This window comes from Rhinatrema bivittatum, chromosome 6 (genome assembly GCF_901001135.1).
Source record: "Rhinatrema bivittatum chromosome 6, aRhiBiv1.1, whole genome shotgun sequence".
Lineage (NCBI taxonomy): Eukaryota > Metazoa > Chordata > Amphibia > Gymnophiona > Rhinatrematidae > Rhinatrema > Rhinatrema bivittatum.
The window spans coordinates 100,543,529-100,563,307 of NC_042620.1; the positions used below are offsets into that span (position 1 = coordinate 100,543,529).

The following is a 19,779-nucleotide window of genomic DNA, read 5'->3' on the forward strand; positions in this document are numbered from 1 at the left end:
GCACGCTCCAAGGATCAGTCCGAGGAGTAGTCGAGGCAGGGGTCAGGTTCCAGAGGTCAGACGAGGTCACGAGGCAGGCAGAGGTCAGGATCCAGGCAGCAGACAGAGAGGTCAAGGAACAGGCTGAGGTCAGTACCAGAGAGACAGTCCGGAGGGTACTACCTGGGGAGACGAGACAGAAGGACACAAACAGAAGGACGCTGGAACAAGGCTGGAACAAGACTGTGAATGTGGAGGCAAACTATGACACATGCAGTGTCGACCCGATTAAGAACATAAGAAATTGCCATGCTGGGTCAGACCAAGGGTCCATCAAGCCCAGCATCCTGTTTCCAACAGAGGCAAGGAAGTGCAGGCAGGAACTTCCTTTATTAGGCATTCAATTAGGATGCACCGCGGAGCTAGGACCCACCCCTGGCCCTACAAGAGACCGGGCGGAGTGCGCGCACGTAGGGGCATAGCCAACATCACTGGGGAAGCCGAATTCCAGCGTGAGGCCTGGTGCGCAGTGGAAGGCCCGGCGACTGCCGCTGCGGGACGCCAGGGCATGGAGGAGCTCATGGCTGCCGCTGGGGAGGACGACCCCTGACCTGCAGAGGAGTCAGCAAGGTGAGCAGGCCTGGGTGCGTACACTGCCTTATTTTCAATTTATTTTTATAGCACCCTAAACTGAGTTACTACAACAAATTATTAACAGCTTATTAACAGCCTTATTTCCATTTTTGTTGACTTATTTTATGAACTTGTTCAGTAAACAAAGACATATTTAAAGCATGTGAGGTGTGTTCTATTACAGGAATTACTGCTTATATCTCTTGACACTATTCTGGTCACCTTAGACATGGAATCGCTGTACACGAATACACCATAGCATTCAACATTAGAAGTTATATATAGCACCAAAATCATGACCAAAACCGTGTATACCAATAAATTAGACCGTGAGCCTCTGGGGACAGGGAAATAATTACAGTACCTGCATGTAATCCTCTCTGAAGTATAGAAAAGTGGAATATAAAACAAGAAATAAAAATAAATAGTACATTTGATATAGTACAATATTGGCTAAATCATCTTCAAATTATTTTTTATTTAAACATGGCTACTGCAAACAAACAGTCGCCATGGGTATGGATATGGCAGTGACTCCAGACATTGCAAATTTATTTCTCATTTCGCAGAACAATTTCTCTATGACTCTGTTTGATTCCAGTACATTTTTTGTTGGTGGAGATACATAGATGACATCTTTATGTGACACAATAGTGTAGATGCTTTACAAGAATTCCATACTTGGTTGAACTCATTAAAGGGCAAACTTTAAAATGCCAGCAGGCACCCATACCGGGAAATTCGCACAGAAGAGCCGGTTGAAAAAAAAAAAAAAAGAGGCGGGCCAGGGGCAAGCGCCATTAGGCGCTGGCCCGTACAACTTACTGCTGCTCCATAGAGCAGGTAAGTTGAAAAACAAAACAAAACAAAAAAAAGGATAATTAAGGGGCGCTTTTAGGGATTGGGGAGGATAGGGGAAAAGGTGGGCAGGTTACCTAGGGGGTTAAGGAAACTCCCTCCCAGTCCACTTTATTGGACTGGGATGGAACTGGGGAAACGCCCTATGGCATCGCTGTGTGTTTCTAAGACACTCCCTCCCCCTTGTGTGCGAGTTTGCAATCGCGTGCACGTGCTGATATAAAACTGGGCGTATGTGCGCGTCAACATGTGCGTGTTCTAAAATCAGCGTGTCCATGTGCTCACCGGGAACTGAGTGCACATGGATTGGATGCCCACGCAATTCTTTTAAAATGTACTTTTGAGTGAACATCTGAAATTTACCATACACTTTGATTGTTTTAATATCCCATTTTTGGACATTACCATTTCTAAAAGAGATCTGAAAATCCAGATTTTTATCTATAGAAAAAAAAATAAATTATTTTTATTGGTAGGTTAACAGCTTTCACCCACGATAGTTAAAATTGGATTTGCCTGTCAGTAAGTTCTTGCGCCTCAGATGTACCTGCTCAGAATTGAAAGACTAAATTACTATCCCAAATCAATAATTTTTAGAACAGGGTTATCCTTCGTCTTGTATTAGAGCAGCTTTTAAGAGGACACATTTTGCAAATCATGACTTACCTTTACTTTATCGACAATAAAAACAGGAATCAGGTCTCTCCTGTGCTCTCAAGAATACTACAAGGACTTACGACATAATTGCCATTATTAAAAAAAATACTGACATGTTTTGTCATTTCACCAGATTCCAAGATTTGTATTTTCCAGAGGAAAGACCATTAAGAACATAGTTGTTCATGCTACTTTAATTGATCCTCCAGATCCTAATTTTGTTTAGCCATAAACCATGTGGAGAGTGTTCCTTTTTGTGACTCCACTTTGACATGAATTGAATGGCATAATCCTGTTACGGGACATAAATATACATGTAGATTCAATACTTCACGTACATTGTCACATGTGATCTAATTAATGGGATGCAGAGGACAATAACTTTCAAACCAGTGCATGGGCACTCTTTGGCATGTGGTTATCAGCTTGCGCCCAAATACATGGCCATTTTATAACTCATATGCATATATGTGCGCATATTCTAAATTAGCCTTACCGTGCGCATATATGCATCCAATTTTAAGTGGGTGCATGCAAGTCCGACTTCTACCGCACAGGTCAGGGAATTTTAAAAGGAGCATGCATCCATGCCATTGCCAGTTTCACCAGTTCATCCAGTTAGCAGCTAGGGTCTTCCAAACCCCCCTGGTTTGATAGTCTGCACCCCCCAGTTTCCCTAGATCCTTAAGTCACCTCAGTTATAGCTTTTTATTTTTTTTTCAACTTACACCTCTTCCATAGCAGAAGTAAACTTACATGCCACTGGATCTGGGCGCCCAAGTATTTATGTGCAAATCTTTTGGCCATGTCCCAAAATGCCCATGTCCCACCCAGACCACACCGCTTTTTGAAAACTTTTGAGATATTTGCACAGTGGGGGATACACACTTATCTGCGCAGCTTTTAAAATTTGGTTGGCATAAACCAGCCTGATTTTTGCACTCATCCCTCAATCAACGCACACGCCGGGCTTTTAAAATTTACCCTTAAAAGAGCTATAAGGAATAGATTAATAACATTGCAGTTATTTAAACACTGAAAAATTGCAAGCTCTGATCATGTCCCACTGTAATAACAATAATTGCCGGCTTTCTGATTTAAGATGGCCAGTTTTGGATCAAGTTATATAAGCAAGTTTGCTTCTGTAAACAGTGTTTCCGTAGATAACAGAATGAATTAGCCATGCTGTCTGGAAGCGTCGCAATCCCGAGTAGGCGGAGTTTCCCCTAGCTGATCATAGACTCTGAGCGTCTGCGTGGTGGTGTTCCCGCACAGTTCCCTCACCTCTTCAGTTTCTTTGTAGCCAAGCGAGAGATAAGTCAAGAAGGTATGTCTGTCTCTTTGTGACAGTTTAGGGAGGAGGGAGGGAATGCTTGGCTAATTCATCCTGCTATCTACGGAAACACCGTTTACGGTAAGCAAACTTGCTTTGTCCCGTCGTTAGCAGGGCTGAATTAGCCATGCTGTCTGGGAGTCCCAAGCTCCCGGGTTGTGTCCTTGTATATTTATGATTGCAGGTTTGGACATCAACCCCTGAAGTGGTAGACAGTCTCCTGTTCATTTTAGTGATAAGGCTGCTATGCCTAGTGCTGCATCAGAGGTCGCTTGTTGTTGGAGGCAATAATGCGATGTGAAGGTATGAATGGACGACCATGTTGCCGCTTTGCAGATATCAATTAAAGGAACTTTGTTCAAGTGGGCAACTGATGCTGCGGTGGCGCGGATTTGGTGCGCCTGAGGCTTTGTGAGTAGTTTAATGGAACGTTTATTGTAGCAAAAAAAGTATGCATTGTGATAACCAACTGGCTATGGTCCTTTTTGAGACTGGTTGTCCAGGATTATTTGGGTTAAAGGAAAGGAACAGTTGAGAAGGCCTCGAAGTTGACCGAGTCCTTTTCTTATAGTAAGCCAACGTTCTTTTACAGTCCAACGTGTGTAAAAAGTTTTTCACGCTCGTTATGTGGTTTTGGCATAAAAAATAGGTAGAGTTATGGTTTGATTAAGATGAAAAAATGTTACCATCTTTGGCAGAAAGGAAGGGTGAGGACGAAGAGTCATCTTGTCATGGTAGAATTCAAGATAAGGGGAGTAGTAAACCAAGGTCTGTAGTTCGCTGACCCTCCTTGCAGAAGTAATAGCAATGAGAAAGACTGTTTTCCATGTCATATATTTGATGTGGCTAGAGTCTAATGGCTCGAAAGGTGGAAGCATTAGTTGTTCCAGCACTACATTTAAATCCCATGGAATTGGGGGCTTAGTCACCGGTGGGCGAAGACGTATCATTCCCTTCATGAATCTAGAAATCAACGGATGGTTAGAAGGTTATTAAAAGGGTCATGGAAAGCTGCTATAGCACTGATATGAACTCGTACCAAAGTGGTAGCTAATCCTGCTTCGTAGAGTGTGTGCAAATATTATAGTAATTGAGTGGCCATGGATGAGAAAGGGTTTATGTTCTTTGGAGTACACCAGTCTAAGTACCGTGCCACTTTCCTTTGTAGTTACGTCTGGTTGAAGGTTTCCGTGACGCAATAAGGATATCTTCTAATTCAGAGGATAAACCTAAGGGAGTTAGTATTTGCCTTTCAATCTCCACGCTGTGAGATGAAGGGATTGGTTCATGGGGTGAAGTAATGAGCCCCCTTCCTGTGTCAGAAGATATGGAAGATTTTGTAGCGTTATTGGTGGATGAATGGAAAGTTTAACTAGATATGCGTACCAGGGTTGTCTCGGCCACGCCGGGGCTATTAATATCATGTCTGATATGTCTTGGATGCATTTCTGAATCGTTCAAGATATGAGTGGAATGGGTGGATAGGTATACATCAAGCCTGGTGTCCATGGAATGAGAAAGGCATCTGGAGCAATCCTTTGATTGCTGGGGTAGATTGAGCAAAAGGGTTAGACTTGTCTGTTTGCTTCCGTGGCAAAGAGGTCTATTCTGGGAAGCCCCCACTGTTTGAAGATGTTTTGTGCCACCTCTGGATTTAAAAATCCGACTGAGGATGAAAAATCTGACTGAGACGGTCTGCTGTTACATTGTCCAGACCTGGAAGATAGGTTGCTTGAATTGATACTTGGGCTTTTATTGTCCAATGTAGAATTTGTGTTGCTTCCTGGCATAGAGTCCAGGAACCGGACCCTCCTTCCTTGTTTATGTAAAACATGCCTACCTGGTTGTCTGTATATACCATGAGGCTTGATCCCCTTATCTGATCCGAGAACGTTTGAAGTGCCATCCAAATGGCTCGTAGTTCCAGAAGATTGATCTGGTATGTAGATTCCTGAGGGGTCCAGAGACCTTGAGTTTTCAGTTCGCCCAGTTGTGTCCCCCAACCCTTGTTGGAGGAACCCGTAGTCAGAGTTATCTGATGAGGCGGTGAACGGAATGGAGCTCCCGAGGAAAGGTTTTTGGAAAAGAGCCACCATCGAATATCCTCTTTCATTGCATTCGTAATCTGAATTTGGTGCTGTGGTTGTATGAATTGAGACCACTGAGTCTTTAAACCCCATTGTAAGCGGCGCATGTGAAGTCTGGTGTGAGAAACCACATAGATCGCTGCTGCCATATGACCCAGAAGTTGGACAACCTGGCATGCAGATGTCCGGTTTCTGTGAAACAGGTTGTGAGCCAATGATTGTATGTTCTGCATTCTGTCTGGAGGAAGATATGCTCTCTGTTCGACCGTGTTTATGACAGCGCCTATGAACTGAAGTATCTGAGTAGGTTGTAGGTGAGACTTCTCGAAATTGATAAGAAATCCCAACCTCTGAAGGCATTCGATCATGTATAACGTATGATCTCTCGGTGTAAACTGATCCGATGCTACTATTAACCAGTCGTCCAGATAAGGAAACTTTCGATCCAAATTTTTCCCTAGGTGAGCCACCACCACTGCTAGACATTTGGTGAATACCCTTGGGGCTGAAGATAGGCCAAATGGGAGTACCTTGCATTGGTAATGTATATTCTGAACCTGGAAACATAGGTAACGCCAAGAAGACGGGTGGATTGGTATATGGGAATATGCATCCTTCAGGTCGATGGAACATAGCCAATCGTTGTGCTGAATCAGCGGTAGGATATTGTTGAGGGAAGTAATTTGGAATTTCTCTCTCTGTATGTGTTTGTTGAGTATTCGGAGATCTAGAATGGGTCGCAGGTGCCCTGACTTCTTTGGAATGAGGAAATATTGGGAATAAAACCCTTGGTGATGTTGATGAAGGGGGATGATCTGTATAGATTGTTGAACTTGTAGGTTGTTCAATTCCGCCGTGAGGGATGTGAAGTGGGATTGTATCATCCTCTTCAGAGAAATATGAAGACGAGAAGGATTGGATTGAAAATTTAGAGAGTAACTGTTTTTTATAATGTTGAGTACCCACTGATCTGAAGTGATGGATTCCCAATTGTGGAGAAAAAATTGAAGTCGTCCTCCTATGAATACTGGTAGTGATGGTGGCTGTATTAATTTCAAAAAGAGGAAGCTTGTTTTTGTTGAGGGGCCGGCGTTTGTTTTACTTGTCTATGTTGTCTGGCAAGACCCCTAGAAACAGGTGGAGCTGTGTTTCTTGGAGGGACATACGGTTGAGGTCTGTACTGTGAATATGGCCGATTGTATGGTCTGGAGTAATACCGTCGACGGTAGGGATAAAATCGATGTTGCGATTTCTGAGATTCTGCAGGAGTGCTAAGAGATAATACAGCTGCACTTTGTTCCTTCAAATGAGAGACTATATCTCCAAACTTATCCCCAAAGAGATTGTCACCCATGCATGGGATATCGGCTAGCTTCTCGTGTACATCGGTCCGAATTGCACTGGCTCTGAGCCAAGTCATACGCCTGGCCGCTATAGCCGAAGCAGACGCTCTTGCTGAACATTCAAAAGACTCGTAAATAGAGCACAGTAAATGCCAGTGTCCTTCTTCCATTTCTAAGAAATATTGGTGGACGCAGCTTTTGGAGTGATTCGAAGAGGTACTGCATAGTGTAGAACTGATGATGCTGAATTCTGTTCGTGAGCATGGAGGAGTGATAAATCTTCTTCCCAAAGTAATCTAGGCATGTATTCTCTCTGCCCGGTGGTGTGTTTGAATGTAATTTATTACGTTTAGCTTTGGATAAGGCTGATTCCACCTCGATAGATTGGTGGGGAAGTTGGGCAGATTCGTAAATTGATGAATTACACATCTTGTATTTAATGTCAATTTTCCTTGAAGTAGCTGATGTTGAGAAAGGAGTTTTCCAGATTTTGAATAACAGATTCTTTAATACAGAGTGAGGAGGAAGAGCAGTGGGCTCAGGAGGAGAATCAAATATTTTTAATATTCCGAGCATTTCAGCTCTGGGGTCAGGTATCCTTCCTGTTTCTACCTGGAGAAGACTTCCTACTTTCTCAATAAATTTAGCATAGGTCAAGTTCTCTGAAGGAGAATACGGTTCAGGTAGGCCTTCCTGAGGATCAGATGGTATCCCTGTTGAAGAATTCGCAGAATGAATTGATTCCGGAGAACCTGGACTAGTAGGTTGGGTTGGTGTATATTCTTTGACCAGTTCCAAAGGTGCCACACCTGGAGGTGAGATAAGAGAACCCTCTGGAGAATGCTGTGGTGGTAATTCTTTCATTTTTTCCAGTTCTTGGAAAAAGGAGCTGAGAATGCTGCCAAAGTACCTTGTGGAGGAATATGTAATTTTTGCTTTGGGGCTTTTGTTGGAATTGCCGCAAGCAAAATATGCTCAGGTGCTTTTCTCATGTGTTGACCTTGAGAAGGTATAACAGGCAAAGGGCAAATATGTTTTGTTAATGGAATTTGCAAGGAAGGAGAGCGTCTCTTCTCTCTAGAAACCGATGAGAGACTGGCCAAAGAACTGTCACTAGGAGGAGAATGGCCTGATGATAAAGATTCAGATGCCGAGAATCCTTCAATGTCTACATCAGAAGTTATGGAGATTCTGGATGAGCTTGTAGATCTTACTATCTGTTTGCCAGAAGCTGTATGATGTAACATATGGCTATGTTTGCCCGATGCACTGCATGCTGGTGATTGCAGATGCATTCTTTTTGCGCACATGCGCCCTAGGAGCATCGTGCAATGATCTATGCTCTGTAGGTGCGCCGTGCGACAGGCCATGCACCGTAGGTGCTCCGTGCGTCGTAGCTGCTCCATGTGCCGTATGAAGCGTCGAGGATGCGTCGTCGCGCCGGTGCGCCATGGACGCGCCGGGTAACTTGAATGCTTCGTGCTTCGCTCATGCGTAGCCTCGTTTCGAAGCATCGTGTTTCCTTTTCAACAACGCTGACAGCGCAAGCTCCGCAGATGTACTTGCTGATACTTGGCACCGAAGTTCCTCTGCCGGATCCCCGGCTTTCGAACGAGGCCTGAAGAGTGTGTGAGACCCTGGCTTGGAACTTTTAGCGGGTCTTCCGAATCCTGCTGGTCCCAGAGAGGATGCCTGCTTCGGATGGTGGTACCGAAGTGCCCATACGGAGCCTCTCCAACTTTGTGGCCCGGTGTTGCTGAGCCCACGGAGACATCCTCCCGCAGTCCCGATACGATTTCTGATCGTGGTCTGGGCCCAAACAGATGTAGCAATAATTATGTCCATCAATGATGGACATAATTTTGCCACACTGACAATATTTAAATCCAGAAGGCTTCGGAGCCACCTGGGATGAGAATTAGTGTGAAAAAACGTGAAAAATTTGACGAAGAAAAATCCAGTCAGGCAAAAATTCGCTAGGAGAGAAAATCCCGCGTGCGAACGGCTCGCGGAAAAAAAGAAACTGAAGAGGTGAGGGAACCACGCGGGAACACCACCACGCAGACGCACAGAGTCTAAAACTCTGTGATCAGCTAGTGGAAACTCCGCCTACTCGGGATCGCGACGCTTCCCAGACAGCATGGCTAATTCAGCCCTGCTATCGACGGGAAACCTCACTCTGTGGTGGTGATTTATTATCTCTTCTCAATCACAAAGAATAATAATGGATATTCCTTTAGAATAGCGTAGTTATTTATGAAGAACTTGATTGGTTGTTTTCTGATCTCCATATTTTGTTTAAATAGCCAAGGAATACTGAAGTGATATCATATGCCAAGACTTGCTGTTGCTGAAGTGGAGAAATCTGGTTGAAGTAATAGAACTGAAATAAATGAATCCCTCACACAAATGTTTTAACAGCATCGAAACCGGGCCCATGTTGGTCTGGGATTCTAAGCTGGCAATTCTATACAAGAGATAAGTCCTAAGGATTTTATCCACAAAGCTGTGCGTTTGTGTCTTGGCATAAGGATTGATTTAAATAATGATCAGTTAAAATTTGTTTATGTGCAAGTAAAAAAGTTGGGAACTACAGTGTTTCAGAATTGAAGAGATATTCACAGACTGACATATGATTAAAATAATGTGCGATACAGATAATACAAATCTTATCATGCAGTTATGAGGTTCGTGTAGTGAACTGAATTTAGACTAAGAATAGATGTATTTCTACCATTGCTGGCCAGTCTTCATGTGTTCATTGTTTTTGTCAGATGTGTTCAAATCCTATTTCTCCTATTGACAGTCCTTGGATCTTGGGCAGTTCACTGTTTCCCTTTGCCTTGAATACCCACTTAATTTTAAACTCTTTTAAAAAGGGATTTGGTGCACCTGTTCATAATTTCTTGTAATGACAGTTTAGGATGCAATATAAATGACAAAATAAAAATGAAATGAAAATAAGAAAGTACAGGGATTTAATATTTATCTGTGTAAAGGAATGTCTGCTTTGCCAACTGAGGGTCCAATGTCATTAATCGTTTTAATTCAATAGAAGGGAGGAAAAAAATCCCACGCAGACAGCAAAATATGCCTTATAAGTTTTTCACACATGCTGATGTTCTAAATCAGCAGTTCTATGTGCGTTTTGCCTTGTTAAGTCACTGCAAGTGTTTTTTGGATCCTAACAAGGAATTTTCTCCGAGTGTATTGATACAGTCTTTTTCTCCCATTATATTTATTTATTTATTTATTTAGCGTTTTTCTATACCGGCATTCATGATTAGAAACCACATCATGCCGGTTTACATAAAACAAGGGGTGAGAACAAGAAACGAAAAACAAGTGCAAGGAGAACAAAAGTTACATTACAACAGGGTCTTAAAACTGGGAAGAGAAATTAGAATAAGAGAGACGAACGGAAGAGATTAAAATATTTACATTATTTACATTATGATATGAAATCTATTGTATAGTTTGCTGTCTCTTGTCTATATAACAGGCCATCTTCACGAACAGAGGCAAACAGAAAAAATCGTCTATGACTATATGTGTTATGTCTTAGTGAGAAATAAGTGTAATCCCTCCTTGATGGATAATGGGTGCGACAGATGTCTATGAGGCCTAGGCATTGCATAAGAAATTGCAGACCGGGAATCTGTCCCTTGCCCACCCCAAATCACAAAGATCTGTCTAACTCCGGGTCTAGACACAAATTACAATCACCACTCATAACCACAAGATTAATCGAGAAATTTTCTAAAGTTGTGGTCACTGTCTATAGTACATCTGTTGACCCTCATTGGACCCATATGCTTACCAGTGCAATCCTAGAGAGCAAGGCTGTGCCAATGTTTGAGAGGATACTTAAAAGAGGCAAGGATGTCATTGAAGAGTAGACAAGCTTTTTGGCTTCTAGACCCAAGATCACGCTGATACAACTCCAACATATTCTGTGCCCATCTCTCAATAGATATCCCAGATGATACGGATATCAGAGCAACTCTGCATGTTTGAAAAGGCATAACCTCATGTATATTTTAATAAGATAGATAATGCATTCTGCCCCAAGGAAAGGAACCCATATAAAAATCATGAAAAGCTCATTACCAGCCTGACACTAGTTAGGCTCCTGAGGTGCCACTTTTTATACTCAAAATAGCAAATAAGATTCATTCAGCCCTCCCTCAGTTGCCCTGCCAGCCTGAAACAGGATGAATTGATGAAACAATATTTTGGCACAATACTATACAGTAGTTTTTCCACACATGATAGATAAAAACAAATTTATGTACATGTAACAGGTTAAATTAAATATTAGGGATTATATTTTGCATACACTTTTAGCTTACATCTAGCAGTCTCTTGCAAAGACAAGTGGCATTATAAACCTGTGACAATGCCAACTCCCACTTTCAATGTAATGCTTGCATTGGCTAAAAGTATCCTTACAGAAATAGTCTTATTAGAAAATGAACAGTTGTAATTTCTCTCAGTAGAAATAACCCCTTCTCTTACTAACTGATATCCTTCCTACACTATCACTGGGTTTATAAAAATGTTACAGAGTTGCAATGGATCTACCTAAATATTAGCATTAACAGCTGGATTTTAAAAGCCCTATGTGCACAAATTCCGGCCTTTTGCACGTGTGGCCGGGCCTTGCGCACGCTAGGCAAATTTTCAAAGAAGCCCGGTCATGTGCATAAAGGCTGGTGCGCGAATAAGTGTCAGTCCTCTTTGAAGGGGCAGGCTGGGACAGTGACCATTAGCCACCGTCCCGGGAAAGGTACTGGGAGCGGACTAGGAGGGAACTCAGGGAGGCCCGATTGCATCACTGCACGTAATCTTACAAAATTGGGCCCCCCTGCATGGCGCCTACACAAGGGCACGCAGATTATAAAATCCGGCGCGCATGTGCACGCGGCCATAGGATTTTATAACATGCTTGCGCCGGCATTCCATGAAGTTAGCATGTAGCACATTTAAAACTAATCGGAGAAAAAACTTTTTCACTCAACACACAATTAAACTCTGGAATATGTTGCCAGAGGATGTGGTTAATGCAGTTAGTGTAGCTGGGTTTAAAAAAGGTTTGGATAAGTTCTTGGAACCTAGAAAATAGCCACTGCTATTATTAGCATCAGTATCATGGTATATACTTAGCTTTTGGGTTCTTGCCAGGTACTTGTAGCCTGGATTGGCCACTATTGGAAACAGGATGCTGGGCTTGATGGACCCTTGGTCTGACCCAGTATCGCAATTTCTTATATTCTCTAGGGCAGCAACTGCTGCAGTTATCTCCAAGCCTTATGATAACCCATAACAATTTACTGCTTGCAACATTTTTACAAGGTGATAAGCCTCCTTAAAAATTCACAGTGCTGCTTGACTAGCTTTGCTTATAGATTTGGCTGTAAAAGTAGTCCTTTGCTTTATCCTTTATGTCTGCATATCACCCAGACCATAAAAGTTAGGCGCCTGTGGTGGTTGTTGTCTGAATGCAATTCCTACCCCCTCCCCACTTCTGCCATCAAAGCGGACAGTGATGTTGCAGATGCATCAGAAGCATCAAGACTTATTGGTTAAGGGTAGTAATCCCATGCCTTCTGTTAAAAGTAGTAACTGCTGCTCCATGCAGGTTATCCCCATGTTTGACAAAGTATATGTAACCCCATCCAGGGCTGCTGGCTGCACGCCGTAAAGGATTTTAATTTATTTATTTATTTATTTAGAGTTTTTCTATACCGACATTCATGATATAATCACATCATGCTGGTTTACAAATAACAGGGGGTGTAATAACATAGAACACTGAACAACTGCAACAAAGCAATAAAGTTACAATAAAAACAGGACTGATCGAACTGTAATAAGAGTAATTATTTACATTATTCTAAAACGTCTCACTATAGTTGTTGCTGTGATTCACTTAGGATCTGGAAAGGCTTGTTTAAACAGCCATGTCTTAAACCTTTTTCTGAATGTTAGTAGGCATTGTTCCTGTCTCTTCAGGGCTGAAACCTCTGCTGGCTAGCTGGTACACTGTCTCTTATCCCCAGGGCCTGGATACTTTAAAGGTGGGGGGAACGCTAGCTCTTTCAAGGTCTGGAGTAATAAGGGTGGCTTTAGTTGAAACTTTCTTTTCCTTGGGAAAGAGGTATTTTACCACTGTCTGCTGTTAGTGCCAATAACCACACTGGAGCCACTGATGGAGTGTCCAAAAAATAAAGTCTTTACTGATGGTTAATCAGATGAAATATGGCACAAACTCAATTCTTAGCACCACAAGTTTACTTGTTGCTTACAGACTCTTTCCCTCTGTCTGTGCATAGGTCTCTATAATCAGGGTCAAGGAAGCACCCACCCTCCAGGCTCTGCTAACTAGAGCTCCCGTGGGGGGGGGGGGGGGTAATCACATCCCTTAGTTGGGCAGGAAAATCCCTTCCAAATTAGCAAAATGGGCAAAACAGTCTATGCACAGAGAATCCATAATCCTCGCTCTCCCCAGGGGTAAAGACTCCAAGTAGATGTCCTCTATAGATGTAAGGATGACTTTACTCACAGTTAGGTGATGTTCCTCTCTTTCCTCTAATCCCGCAATGGTAGGGTTCCTCTCCAGAATAAGGCAGCTCCCATTGTTCCTCCGTAGGTAAGAAGGGGCAGCAAACTCTTCCACCTGGGTCCTCTTACTCAAAAATCCTTTCCCGAAAACAAAGTCCAAAACAACTTGAATCAGGTCACCACCATTCCCATGGTCCCCTGAACAGGTGCAGAGGGGAAGATGTTCCTTATCTTCGGCCCCCAAGTACAGGTTTCCCCATGTCTTGTCTCTAGGCAACACCTAGGAGTCCCTCAAGGCTTCCTACTACAAAAAAAAAAGACAAAATCCAAAAAAACAACCCAGAGGGAAGTTCACCCAGCAAGTTAGTGGACTGGAAGAACCACCTCCCAACCTTGCTAAGGATTTCCCAGGCAAGGATTGCCTAGTTCTTCCCACTAAGCCTGAAACAATGCAAAATAATGCTCCTCACTGCCATCTAACTGTCAAAAACCTGAAGCACTGCCCTCAGTCTCTCAGTAGAGCTTATAAATCCTATCAGGGGGACAAGCCATTCCAGCACCTTCAAATGGAGAGATTGCATATGAATGGTTCCTTCCCTTATTCTCTAAACTACTCTAGCTAACAGGGTCATTCATCAAAATGTGATAATGTGTTAACGCGTGCAATAATAGCACTAGCGAATGTTGCGAATACAAATTGTGGGAAAGAGCAGGAGTTATGAAAATGAGGGGCAATATTGCACCATGTGATAGCATAACACTATCACACGGTTTTCACACCAGAAATAATTACACTTTATTCCTGGCGTTAAGCTGTGTAATATGACCAAAATGGCCTTAACACAATGGAGAGAGAGAGAGAGAGACTGACTCTGGGGAGACTTTCACAGTATGCACCTATTTATAAGCCTATAGCAGGGGCAGCTAATAGTTCGAGGTGAGGGGCTGGTTTAGGGGCCAGGTTTTCATGCATAGAGAGACATACGAACAGCACAGTACACCTGGGTGAAGATTTGACATCATTTGGAGTAAGGAAAGTCTCACAAAGATGATATTTTGAACTATGTTGTTATCCCGCCCTAGCTTGATAGTACCATATTATAGAGTACATCTCTGCGCGAGACAGGAAGTATCGCGGGGCGCAAAAAGTTTACCACACCATGCAATTCTACCTATATTACCCTGAACATGCCCCTTTTCCTTATCGCAAGCATTAGGCGATATGACAGCATTTTGATGAATCTAGAGGTAAGATAGTAAACTAGGCCACTAGTGATAATGAGACCATAGGTTCCATTACATATACATTGAGGAAAGTATACAGTAACACCAGTGGTAGTTTTTATTAAACAAAATGTACCAGATCTGGGCCATCAGCAGCCTCCACCTTTCAGTACAGTTGCAATAGCTAACAAGAAACAAGTACATACAATATTAGGTTTTTCTTTTACACAGATGATAAGAACATAAGAAATTGCAATGCTGGGTCAAGACCAAGGGTCCATCAAGCCCAGCATCCTGTTTCCAACAGAGGCCAAAACCAGGCCACAAGATCCTGGCAATTACCCAAACAATAAGAAGAACCAATGCTACTGATGCAATTAATAGCAGTGGCTATACCCTAAGTAAAATTAATAGCCATTACTGGACTTCTCCTCCAAGAATTATCCAAACCTTTTTTGAACCCAGCTACACTAACTGCACTAACCACATTCTCTGGCAACAAATTCCAGAGCTTTATTGTGCATTGAGTGAAAAAGAATTTTCTCCAATTAGTCTTAAATGTGCTACTTGCTAACTTCATGGAATGCCCCCTAGTCCTTCTATTATTCGAAAGTGTAAATAACAGAGTCACATCTACTCGTTCAAGACCTCTCATGATCTTAAAGACCTCTATCATATCACCCCTCAGCCGTCTCCTCTCCAAGCTGAACAGCCCTAACGTCTTCAGCCTTTCCTCATAGGGGAGCTGTTCCATCCCCTTTATCATTTTGGTTGCCCTTCTCTGTACCTTCTCCATCGCAACTATATCTTTTTTGAGATGCGGCGACCAGAATTGTACACAGTATTCAAGGTATGGTCTCACCATGGAGCGATACAGAGGCATTATGACATTTTCCGTTCTATTAACCATTCCCTTCCTAATAATTCCCAACATTCTATTTGCTTTTTTGACTGCGGCAGCACACTGAGCCGACGATTTTAAAGTACTATCCACTATGATGCCTAGATCTTTTTCCTGGGTGGTAGCTCTTAATATGGAATCATGTAACTACAGCATGGGTTATTTTTCCCTATATGCAACACCTTGCACTTGTCCACACTAAATTCCATCTGCCATTTGGATGCCCAATCTTCCCGTCTTGCAAGGTCCTCCTGTAATGTATCACAGTCTGCTTGTGATTTAACTACTCTGAATAATTTGTATCATCCGCAAATCTGATAACCTCACTCGTCGTATTCCTTTCCAGATCATTTATATATATATATATATATAAATAAATAAAAGTACCGGTCCAAGTACAGATCCCTGAGGCACTCCACTGTTTACCCTTTTCCACTGAGAAAATTCACCATTTAATCCTACTCTCTGTTTCCTGTCTTTTAACCAGTTTGTAATCCACGAAAGGAAATCGCCTCCTATCCCATGACTTTTTAGTTTTCATAGAAGCCTCTCATGAGGGACTTTGTCAAACGCCTTCTGAAAATCCAAATACACTATATCTACCACTTCACCTTTATCCACATGCTTATTAACCCCTTCAAAAAAATGAAGCAGATTTGTTAGGCAAGACTTCCCTTGGGTAAATCCGTGTTGACTGTGTTCCATTAAATCATGTCTTTCTATATGCTCTACGATTTTGATCTTGAGAATAGTTTCCACTATTTTTCCCGGCACTGAAGTCAGGCTCACTGGTCTATAGTTACTCGGATCGCCCCGGGAGCCTTTTTTAAATATTGGGGTTACTTTCCAGTCTTCAGGTACAATGGATGATTTTAATGATAGGTTACAAATTTTAACTAATAGATCAGAAATTTCATTTTTTAGTTCCTTCAAAACCCTAGGATGCATACCATCCGGTTCAGGTGATTTGCTACTCTTTAGTTTGTCAATCTGGCCTACTACATCTTCCAGGTTCACAGTGATTTTGTTCAGTTCGTCTGACTCATCACCCCTGAAAACCATCTCCGGAACTGGTATCTCCCCAACATCCTCATTAGTAAACACGGAGGCAAATAATTCATTTAGTCTTCCTGCTATGTCCTTATCTTCCCTAAGAGCCCCTTTAACCCCTCTGTCATCTAATGGTCCAACCGACTCCCTCACAGGTTATTTGCTTTGGATATATTTTAAAAAGTTTTTATTATGAGTTTTTGCCTCTATGGCCAACTTCATTTCAAATTCTCTCTTTGCCTTTCTTATCAATGTTTTACACTTACCTTGACAATGTTTTATCCTATTTTCTTCAGATGGATCCTTCTTCCAATTTTTGAAAGATGTTTTTTTGGCTAAAATAGCCTCTTTCACCTCACCTTTTAACCATGTCGGTAATCGTTTTGCCTTCCTTCCACCTTTCTTAATGCGTGGAATACATATGGACTGCGCCTCTAGGATTGTATTTTTAAACAATGTCCAAGCCTGTTGAACACTTTTAACCTTTGCAACTGCACCTTTGAGTTTTTTCTAACTATTTTCCTCATTTTATCAAAGTTTCCCTTTCTAAAATTTAGTGTTAGAGCTGCAGATTTACTTAACTTATTGTCCCCCTTCCAGTCATTAGTTTAAATTTGATCATGTTATGATCACTGTTGCCAAGTGGCCCCACCACCGTTACTTCTCTCACCAAATCTTGCGTTCCACTAAGAATTAAATCTAAAATAGCTCCCTCTCGTGTTGGTTCCTGAACCAATTGCTCCATGAAGCAATCATTTATTACATACAGGAACTTTATATCTCTAGCAAGTCCTGATGTTACATTTACCCAGTCAATATTGGGGTAATTGAAATCTCCCATTATTATTGCACTGCCAAATTGGTTTGCTTCCCTGATTTCTCTTAGCATTTCATCATCTGTCTGACCATTTTTGTCCAGGTGGACAGTAGTATACTCCTATCACTATACTCTTACTCAAAACACATGGGATTTCTACCCATATAGATTCTACTGAGCATTTACTCTCTTGTATGATCTTTATCCTGTTGGACTCTATACCCTCCAGGACATAAAGTGCCACACCCCCACCAAGTTGATCCTCCCTATCATTGCGATAGAATTTGTACCCTGATATAGCACTGTTCCATTGGTCATCCTCCTTCCACCAAGTCTCTGTGATGCCAATTATGTCAATCTCATCATTTGCTGCTATACACTCTAACTCTCCCATCTTACTTCTTAGACTTCTGGCATTGGCATACAGACATTTCAAAGTGTGGTTTTTGTTTGTTTTAACAACCTGCTTTTCAGTTGTTTGGGATAATTCGGAAATCATTAGCTTTGGTGATTTTTTACATATAGGCATATGAACTATGTTTGTTTTTAATGGAACCTCTTTGTTGGGATGCCCTAACTCTCTTGTTTCATTAGTATCCTTCAAGGATACATTTCTCCGAACCATGCACTGCTGAGTGCTGTCTGCTTTCCCCCTTGTTCTAGTTTAATAGCTGCTCCATCTCCTTTTTGAAAGTTAGTGCCAGTAGCTTGGTTCCACTCTGGTTAAGGTGGAGCCCATCCTTTCAGAAAAGTCTCCCCCTTCCCCAAAGGTTTCCCCAGTTCCTTACAAAGCTGAATCCCTCTTCCCTGCACCATCGTCTCATCCACGCATTGAAACTCTGGAGCTCTGCCTGCCTCTGGGGACCTGCACGTGGATCAGGAAGCATTTCAGAGAATGCCACCCTGGAGGTTCTGGATTTCAGCTTCCTACCTAAAATCCTAAATTTGGCTTCCAGAACCTCTCTCACACATTTTCCTAGATCGTTGGTGCCCACATGTACCATGACAGCCCGCTCCTCCCCAGCACTGTCTATAATCCTATCTAGGTGACACGTGAGGTCTGCCACCTTTGCACCAGACAGGCAAGTTACCAGGCGGTCCTCACATCCACCAGCCACCCTGCTATCTACATTTCTAATAATCGAATCACCAACTATGATGGCCGGCCTAACCCTTCCCTCCTGGGCAGTAGCCCTGGGAGATTTGTCCTCAGTGCGAGAGGACAATACATCACCTGGAGAGCAGGTCCTTGCTACAGGATCACTTCCTGCTACACCAGGGTGATGTTCTCCTACTGGGAGACCTTTCTGATCCAAGGCAGCACTGGGGCTGCCAGAATGGATTTGGGACTTGGCTACTATGTCCCTGAAGGTCTCGTCAATGTACCTGTCTCCCTCAGCTCCTCCAGGTCTGCTACTCTAGCCTCCAGAGATCAGACCTGTTCCCTGAGAGCCAGGTGCTCTTTGCACAGAGTGCACACATACAATCTCTCACCGGCAGGTAAAAAAATCATACATGTGACACTCAATGCAAAAGACTGGAAAGCCCCCCTCTTGCTGCTGGACTGCTGCCTTCATCCAGCGCGCGCATCCGGTCCTCCTCTACTACAAACTGTGCGGGGCCTCTGGAAGCTGGGGCTGTGGAAGTCAATCCCTGGATTGCTTGCGGTGACCTCTGGACTCCTCTCCCGGGGGATGCTGGGAGCAGTATGCAGATGAGCCTTCCGGTCCTCCTCTACTACAAACCGTGCGGGGTCTCTGGATGCTGGGGCTGTGGAAGTCAATCCCTGGATCGCTTGCGGTGACCTCTGGACTCCTCTCCCGGGGGATGCTGGGGGCTCTATGTACCACTGGGGAAGGAGCATGCCAAGGCAATTGCTGGGCATAATTGCCATGGATAAATAGACAAGTGGATGGAAAAAAAACAAGCTTTGTTTAAACCCAATAAAACTCAGATCATATCAGTGTGGAAGCCATAGTGTATTTGGGAAAGACTCCCCTCTTACCAACTACCCAAGTGAGGATATTTTGAATTATTATAGATGAACATCTTGATGTTACCTCAAATAACAACTGATTAAGAACTCTTATTCTCATCTCCACAAAAGTGCAGTAACTTTGACAATGCTTTCAAATAAAGATTTGGACACAGTGTTGCAGGCCACTGTCCTGAACAGGCCTGGATTTTCCCATAGGCAACAGAGGCAGTTGCCTCCAGAGCCAACATTTTTTTTTTAAAGTGCCACATGCCAGAAGTCCAACATCACCACCAAACAGGTACCTCTTTTCTGTCCTGCACAGCAGCAATAATTTGCTCCATACACAAGTATCTTG

At 42.8% G+C, this 19,779-nt stretch overlaps 1 protein-coding gene across 13 annotated transcripts in view; it reads right to left on the minus strand.

Moving 5' to 3' along the window:
• Positions 1-19,779, minus strand: part of GALNT3 (polypeptide N-acetylgalactosaminyltransferase 3) — a 296,872-nt gene that overhangs the window by 221,642 nt on the left and 55,451 nt on the right. For 5 of the 13 annotated variants that reach the window (XM_029605645.1, XM_029605656.1, XM_029605655.1 and 2 more), the window contains exon 2: positions 13,456-13,758. The exons of 5 other annotated variants lie outside the window; for them this stretch is intronic. The gene's annotated coding sequence lies outside the window, so the exon portion shown is untranslated. The remainder of the gene's footprint in view (positions 1-13,455; positions 13,759-19,779) is intronic. 3 more of the 13 variants (XM_029605651.1, XM_029605646.1, XM_029605648.1) reach the window with 1 other exon arrangement.